A 9,459-nucleotide genomic window follows, 5' to 3' on the forward strand; every position below is an offset into this window, starting at 1 on the left:
CTTGAATCACAGCTTTTATTGCAGAAATATGTGGGTTAATTAGTACCATCCTTTCTTCGGTTGCTATTACCAAGAATGAAAAAAAATAACAGTAATTAAATTCTTAACATATCAGGAGAATTTGTGACAAAATATTGTTCACGTTGTAGATAACAAAGTTGACGAAACTGAATTTTATTTCAGTCTCGGTGTACTGACTATTACTCATTCGTTTATAATTAACTACTATTTAAAAACGAGTAAACGTCAACAAATCAATATGCCTTAAAGAGTCCAAATATTCTTTAATGACAAGCAGAAAATTCCATTTAAAAATTAGTCTTTCCTTATGAGATCTTATGAGATCGAATGCATCAGAGTTACCCCTGTTTATAAAAGTGGAGAATATACAAAATGGGCAAACAAACACCAAAAATCGAAAACATCGACAAAAAACACCATGGCCACAAGAAAAAAAGACTAACAGACAATAACATGCAGTCAACGAAACTGGCATGACACAGAAAATTTGAAATAAAGCACGAACCCCGTCAAAAACCGTGGATGAACACTGGGACTACCGGTATTATAGTAATTAGTTAATATTATAGTCCCAGGTGAACAGGAGATGTTGTAGGCATGAGAACTATAACTAGACCAATATAAGTACTTTTTCCTTATCATCATTTTTTTTTTAGGTGTGGCACAGTGCATTCTAAGTTGTATGAACATCTTCTTACATATAATCAAATTTACAAAAATCAATCAGGTTTTCGATCTGGACATTATTGCCATATACTGCTCTTATAAAATCATAGATGATTTACAGGGCGAAGAGGATAACCATGATATAGGATCTATATATCTTCATATTTTTTTCTAGTATTCTTTTTGTAGATGTTAAGGGTGATCATCACTATATATTTCCTCAGATAGAATTTTCTTATACTTTGCCAAAATGAATACTTTGCCATACTTTTTTTTTTAAATATAACCAAAAGTGTGGGTCACCGTGCTATTTTTCAAGCTACAAGTCGTCCAAAATTGCCCAATTTTGCATAGAGTAGTCATGAAAAAACACTTTTTTTGCGAATAAAAAGAAATCTATGAGATACAATTTTGAAATGAAATATGAAAAGATAGGTTTTATAATTTGCTTTAAGAAAATAAAAAGAAAAGATGGGGTCACCGAACTTATTTTCTTGCTACAAGTAAAAAAATGAAAATTTCACTATCATTCCAGTATAAAAATGTCGCTATAAGAGTTATCTCCCCTTATATGGCTTTGAAAAATTGCATCGATCAAAAAAAAAATTGTATTTTAAAACAGTATAAATAGTTCAATAAATTACTTATTTGTCTTTATTTATACTAACAGTCTTACACATTGATTGTCAATCTGTCTAAATATTTGCAGATTTAAGCAAAGAACTAGACCGATTGTTTGACTTCTATTTTACAATCCAAGTGGCGGTATACAGTTAATCTAGCATTCTGTCATGTATTGAATCACTAAATATGATCATTTAAACTTTGACCCTATATACTTGATATTTTTTCATTGAAATTAATCACATTTTACTTCAAGTACCATGTTGATTCCAAAAAGATGGAATAAATAACGATTAAAAAGAAAAAGAAGATACTAATTAGAGAATCGAAACTCATAAGTCTAATAGAGACTGACAAAATCATGATTAAAATTGAAAAAGACCAAAAGACAAACATGATTGATTACAAAACACTACTTAAAAACTAAAGCCTGAGCAACACATATCCCCAAAAAAAACTCCCGGGGTGATCTCCGGAAGGGTAAGCAGAATCTTCTTCCCATGTGGCACCAGTCGTGTTGATCATGGTATGGAGAAATTTTGTTTGTATTCTCATTCGGTAATGTCACAATCGAAGAAAAGAGAATGAAAAAAATGGTAACGACAGTTGGAACATATCCATGGTCATCTGGGACACAGATTTTCAATGATGGCCAACCAACTCATGATGGCGCCTGTAAAATTTTCGAACGAACGAGTTAAACTTTGCCATTAGGAACCCTTGGTTCAATAGCTTCATTGTAAGCAGCAACCGTCTATGAAGAAAATTATAATAGGGAACGAAATCTCTGGATTATTAAAGATAAATTTATTGCAAATACTCCTTTTCATCTCAGGCATTGTTTCTCTGGATAATGTTGAAGAAGCAGCCGCGCTTGACATCTTTAAAAGCTTTTTTTTAACACACATGCTCCGGATGAAAAAATAAAAGGATGAAGAACACTCACGGACGTCAGATATAAATAGTGCTTGATACCAAGAGATTATTTTCATGCATAGAATTGGAGATATCTATAATTATAGAATATGGCGTTACAAAAATTAATATTTAGATTAGCCAACACAGGAAATATATTTTAAACATTCTATTTCAAATTGTAAATTTAAGATAGAAAATAAATTTGGGATGCATGTTAAAATTTTGAACCCGAAAAAATTCACCGTAATAATATAGTGTAACACTTTTAAATTAGAATATAAAAAAAACAGTGTTATTGAAAGGGATGTTGATATACCAAATACATTTAATAGACATTTCACAATGATGGCTGAAGGTACAGTTGGTAACAGTATAAGTCTAAATTTGACTCAACGGTTTTATACAATCAAAGTTAAATAATGAGAGTGAAAATTAGTATTTCAAACGTAAGAAAAGTATTTAAAGACCAAACAGCCTATTCAGTTCTACCAGTGATTTTTCCTTAAAATTTTGTGTGAAGGTATTTCATGATTTGAGGAACAAAATATGATAAAAAAAATTGGGGGTCACCTACTTAGTTTTGTCACTATAGCAACCTCAGTTTCGTGTTTTCCCGAATATTAACATGATATTTGCTTGTTATTTAAACTCTCAAAAAATCCCATTATATCAAACCTACAAGCATAATTCTTGTTTCACGTTAAACAGTAGATTTGTGTCTATCAAATACAAGTTCAAGAGTTTAAGACTCTTATTGTTTTGATCTTAAAAAATATGATTTATTTCATTCCCGCCAAAAATAAAACGCAAGAATGAAAAACGTTTCAAGTATTAAAAAATATCTACCAGTGATTTTTTCATAAAAATTTCAAGAAGGAAAGTGCCATGTGTACTCTTCAAAATAAAGCAAAAAAATGTATATGTCACCGACCTTTCAAAAAAGTTATGATGAATTTTCATGTTTTTTTCTCGTTCGTTTTGAAGAAAAGAGTTGTCTTTCTTCAGAACATTGAATCTGACGTCATAGTACAAGTTTTCATTGCTGGCGTACTGTTTGAAAAAAAATGCAAATTGGACGTTTGAAACCCACATTTAAATTTTCAAGAATCAAGAATAACAACTATATTCACCTACTTTATTATCCGGTAATACAAGAGATCATATGTATGTATCAGTATCAGATCTCATGATGTTGTTGCCGCACAAAATTAACCTTCAGACAAATCATCCGTCGGAATGAAAAATTGTTCGAAATAATCTTTTACGACGCTTTAGAAAGGAAAGTCTAGATCTATTTTTGTCCTCTCCCTCTCATTAGCAAAATCATTGGAAATAAAAAGAGAAATGAAGATGACACTGGCTTACTTACAGACTATTTGACTATATTAGACTAGATGTGTGGGTTTTTTGTCACGTCAATGTCAGAACTTCGTCCTAGCGCACTCTTTCGCTACTGTTAACAGACGGACAGACATTAGCACGGACGGACTTCTTTATACCATTATGTGTCCCGACTAAGACGAGCGTATACAAATTATTCCATCTAGTTTGTGGATTCATTATTTCTGAATATTTAAAATATAAGAAAATTAAAATTATAGGTATAATATATGAATTATGTTTTTGATTCTAAAACGTTTTACATCCATTTAACCTATGATAAAATACGATCCCCGTTATTACTACCTCACGTGTTTTGAATAAACGAGACAGTAAATATAAAATACAAATAAGTTTTTAATTCAAAAATTGGTTTAGAATCTAAGAAATAATTTTCCGTTGAAAACTATAAAGTATTTCTCAAAACAGGATGAAATATTATGAATCTAAATAGCTCATTTTGGAAATTAAAACAACGACAAGGTTGTATGTATAGATTGCCGGCATTGAAAATCGAAATTTGTTTTCAATCTTTCCGGTCATTGTAGTTTTTTGAGAGTCAGAAATTTTATGTTGGATTTTATTCTTGAAGCAATTGTTTTTTGTCATAAGTTAAATTTACAACACGTTTAGTTTTAAAAACCGTAAATTTTTTATTTTAATTCACATTCACTGAGTATATATTTATTTCTTATATTTTTTGCCTTAAGCTTCTGTGAGATCAGGCGAAATCTTTATCATTTCCCCTTGAGACAATTTGAAATGAAACAAATGACAAAAGACAATGAACCTTTATCATTTTTATTTTTACTATAAGATTTTGTCAATTAAGCAGTATAGATAAAATTTAACTTCATTGCAAGATCACCATTATTTTACGAGAATCTTAAAGAAGTAAGTTAATCTCAACCTGCATACGTTGCCAGTATATCGAAACTTCTAGAAAGTATTGTTTATCGGCCTAACCTTCTGAAAACTCAGTTTTGAAAATCACATATTAAGTTAAAACTCTAAGCGTAAGTCATAAAAATTTACCAGTGTAAAGTTACACGGGCGTACGAGATTTGCGTCGATTTAAAAAAAATTTTCGATCTTTAATTTGCGCCGATTTGATTCTTTCATTAGTGCCTATTTTATTTTTTTATCACTAGCCCCGATACTTTATTTGCTATACGAGTAAATACATGTACATGTAGTAAACCTAGAATGTATATTGCATGGTAATATATGGATATAAATAGTGTTCCCTTATGTTTAAGATAATTTTGGTCATATTGTTCGAGAACTTCGTTTTGACACGAGAAAGAAAAGATGGACTTCGTTATTGGCAAGTACAACAAGTATAGAAAAGATAAAATGACAAGAAAGGAATATATCAGATGTGTGGCATATAAATTCTCGGCAAGATAATAATTCATTTGTACTAGTATTACATTTTTATGGATTTTATTGTGGTGCTTTGAAATGCTGTAAATAGAGTTTTACTCCGTGCTTTTAGTGGATGTAAACAGAGTGCACAAATATCTTTTAAATTGACCTATCTTGCTCGAAATTCTACTCCCACCTCCCCTTTGTGAGCAGGGGACAACAGTTATATACATGTTATAATTGACAATTCATAACATATGTACAACTGGCTAACGGAAGAGGTTTATATGATAAATAAAAAAATAACTTTCACCTATAATTTACCTGTACACAATCGGCGCAAATGAAAGACAAAATCGGTGCAAGTGAAGGAAAAAAAGTGAAATGCAGATCGGCGCAAATGCAAAAAGCCGAGTTCAAAATTTATATTTTTATTATTATTTTTATTAGAACGGAGGTTACAGATAGTGTAGTATCTTTTGTGTCCATTTGTGTTTAATTTCCACTAGATATCAGTGCGACGCTTAATTCCACTTTTCTTGGAAGACGTAGTTTTAAGCGTACACTATGTTGGAATCCGTGAAAAACGCGAAATAGGACGTTATAATTTGACGTTTTTCTTTCATGGCTAAAAACAACGTCATAGAGCTTTTATGTCACTACCAAGTTGCGTTAGTTGATGCGCATCAACAATAGGCTGTTTGGTCTTTAAAAAACTTTAATAAGTCTAAAGTAACTCGTTATGAAGTTGCTTGACCAAATGTTTTGCAGCATCCGCAGCGACATAACTACACCACCTTTTAAATATTTATTTAATCATGGTATGAAATCAGGGTGGCAATTCCCTTGTCACCTATAGTAAGACTACAAGAGTTTGTCCAATTTTTAGAAGTGGCGATGTGTGTAATCCTGATAATTATAGAGGTTTTAGCGCCCACAAATTCATAATTCAAGAAATTTATTATTACGGTGATTTATATTTGCTTACATCTAGGTAATTTGGACTTTGATTGATAGCTGTCTCATTGGAACTCATACCACATATATATCCGTCCTTTACTATAAATCAAATCAAATCAAATCAAATATTTATTATTCCAATCATAAATCGGCAGAGACGTATATAAAATTAAATATATGTATAGTATATGTCTCTTAAATCGCGGCGCGGTTACACAAGACATTGTCACTATATTAAATGATCCTTATAAATTAATGAGAGCATTCTCCAAGATTTGGCAGATTATTTTTAAAACACAAACATGACAAAAGACAAATATGAGGTAGAAACTCAATTAATATCACCAGTGAATCGTTGTCCGTTTTCTTTCCTTTGTATGTTTCAGTAAGAAATTGTGTTTATGCTATGTTAAAAAAAAGTATGTAGCACATACTTATTTCTAAAAACTTTTAACGTCAATATACTGAGATGCAAAACACAGGCAGTTGTCTCGGATTTTTTTACCAATGTACTTTAATATATTATGTATTATATGTCTCTGATTAAAGCATATAGGTAAAACAAAAACCAGAGACAACTGCCTTTGATGCAAAAGCATAAAATGAGAAGGACCCCATTGGAAATAAATTTCATTAACTTTTGTGTGTCATCCGAAGGTATTAGTTTGCAGTGGTAACTTAGTCCATTTATTTCCACAAAAATTGAAATTATATATAATGAAAATTTCCATAATTTTATCTTTTGAATTATTATGTGTAGTGATCATAATTGTAATTCATTTAAGTGTCTGTTGCTGTAAAATCCTATTCATGTCTAGTGCTATATTTGTTTGTCATTTTACTGTAATGTGTCTGTCAATTTCATGCCTTTTATCTTGAATAAATATATATATATATATAATATATATATTTTTTCCAAAAGACAAAAAAAGTGAAAAATTATATTTTAACAAAACGCATTTGACGAACAGGTCGAACAACGGATGTTCTTAAACCCTGCTGACTGCCATTGGCGATTGCCAAATAAATGGATCACCAGATGTAACAAAATGGATCTTAATTATTAGTCTAATACCAAACAGAAAACAATAAACTTGCGGAAAAGATGGTATACCGCAAACAAAAGGTGCAAACATTGGTACACCATATCCGGATTTCGACAATTAATGTCTCTTCAGTGATGTTAAAAATCGAAATGGTATATGGAAGGCCATATAATTTACCTCAATTTAGGATAGACTCTTGAATTTTGAAGAGTCGAAATAGGATGAACGGATCATATAAACCCGAAGGAAAATATAATACAAGCCCAAACGAAAAAATATAAACAAGTCTAAATTGAAAACAACGTTCAAACCTATGATTGCGTTGGATAAAAACCGCAATTTTTATACGTGTGCATGCAAAACATATTTCTTGGCACAGGGGTCTAAATACAGCACAAACAACTTCTTCCAAAAGACAAAAAAAGTGAAAATATATATTTTAACAAAACGCATTTGTCTAACAGGTCGAACAACGGGTGTTCTTGAACCCTGCTGACTGCCAATTGCGATTGCCAAATAAACGGATCACCAGATGTAACAAAATGGATCTTAATTATTAATTTAATACCAAACAGAAAAGTTTAACAATAAACTTGCGGAAAAGAAGGTATACCGCAAACAAAAGGTGCAAAAATTAGTACACCATATCCGGATTTCGACAATTAATGTCTCTTCAGTGATGTTAGGAATCGAAACGGTATTTGGAAGGCTATATAATTTATCTCAATTTAGGATAGACTCTTGAATTTTGAAGAGTCGAAATAGGATGAACGGATCATATAAACCCGAAGGCAAATATAATACAAGCCCAAACGAAAAAATATAAAAAAAAGTCTTAATTGAAAACAACGTTCAAACCTATGATTGCGTTAGATAAAAACCGCAATTTTTATACGTGTGTATGTCAGTTGTTCTCTATTCTTTATACTTCATCACATCTTTAATATGTTTTCTATATTTTTGGGGCCCATTGTTTTCTTATCTTTACATTTTTGACCATTATTCTCTAATCTGTAAACATCATTTATACCCCCATTAACGGTAACCCATTCATATCTTCATAAATATAATTGGGCCTGACTAGAAAAATATACATATATTACTGTATTATGTCATAAAGAAGGTCATGCAAAAACACAATAGCATTTTATTTATGATTATATATAAGGCACTGACCCGCATTCAATGTGTTGTGGAGTGAGGAAGGTTTTTAAAACAAATTGTTGGTTTCCATTGAAAATAAGGGAAAAGAAACACGACATTCTGTTTTAAAAACAACTGTTCATGAAGTCGTTTGTTTTTTAATAAAGTTCGATAAAGATTGACTGTTCCAAGAAAGATATATTCCCAATAAAACGTTTACAATGTGAGTGTTTGGTAATAACGACATTTCTCAAATCGATACCAACATTTGTGATACTAAACATCTATTTATATTAATATTTCTTCCGATTTTAGTTGGTAATTTATTTCCTGATCAGATGATTTAACTTTTCACTCTCAATCTTAATCCTGTAATATTCGTATTCCAATCAGCATGTACATGTAGTTTACATAAATGCTTTTGAGTATAGCCATTACACATAGGTACGTGTCAATATTTACACACCCATCGATAAGTTGTGATAAATCACGCAAATATGGAAGCTGGGGGTAATTAACGGCCAGTTTAGGAAGTCAAATCAAGCTGTGACTTAATTTCCGATCTAGATAAGCAGAATCAGTAGCAATAAAATTATGTAAGAAAATTTTTGGTAACCCCGATTTGGGGGGGTTGGGGTTTTTTTTGGGGGGGGGGGGGGGTACGTGCCCCTTGTGCCCCGGTAAATCCGCCACTGATAAAGGACAATCATACATTGTCTCGAAATATAAATTTTATTTGTACTCGGCTCAAAACAGGATAGAAATGCTCGGCAATTCCTAGCATTCTATCTGTTTCTAAGCCTTGTACAAATAAAATTTATATTTCGAGACAATGTATGGTTATTCTATATCTATTTTAACGTTTTCCTAATGTTACGGTAAACGTAACGTAAATATAACGTTACCAACGTTATGTTTACGTTGTGTCACTGTGTTTGCTGGGTTGTTATGTCTTGTGTGTCGGTTAAAAGCTCATTGAAGCTTATGTTATGTCCTTGTTTGTAAATATGCCGACTCTAAATAAAGCTTATTTAGTTATTTATATGTTATATATGAAGTTGACAAATTTTATCACTAGTTTCTTTTTTATCTAAATAGATTTCGGTAGCATTTATTGACTGAAACCCAATTTTCAATTGTTGTCGAGCAAATTGAAATTGGTAATTTTAGTTCAATAAGCTAAAAAAAAATAGCAGAAACGACGTCATTGGCAACAAACATCAAAAGAAAAGGTTGTCGATTTCAGGAATGCAGTAAGTATAGGGGCGAGTTTTAAAAAGGGCGAAATCATCCAGATTCCCAACGGAAAATGCGTAAAATGATTGCGCATTGA

Source organism: Mytilus californianus, unplaced genomic scaffold (assembly GCF_021869535.1).
Source record: "Mytilus californianus isolate M0D057914Y unplaced genomic scaffold, xbMytCali1.0.p SCAF_6, whole genome shotgun sequence".
NCBI lineage: Eukaryota > Metazoa > Mollusca > Bivalvia > Mytilida > Mytilidae > Mytilus > Mytilus californianus.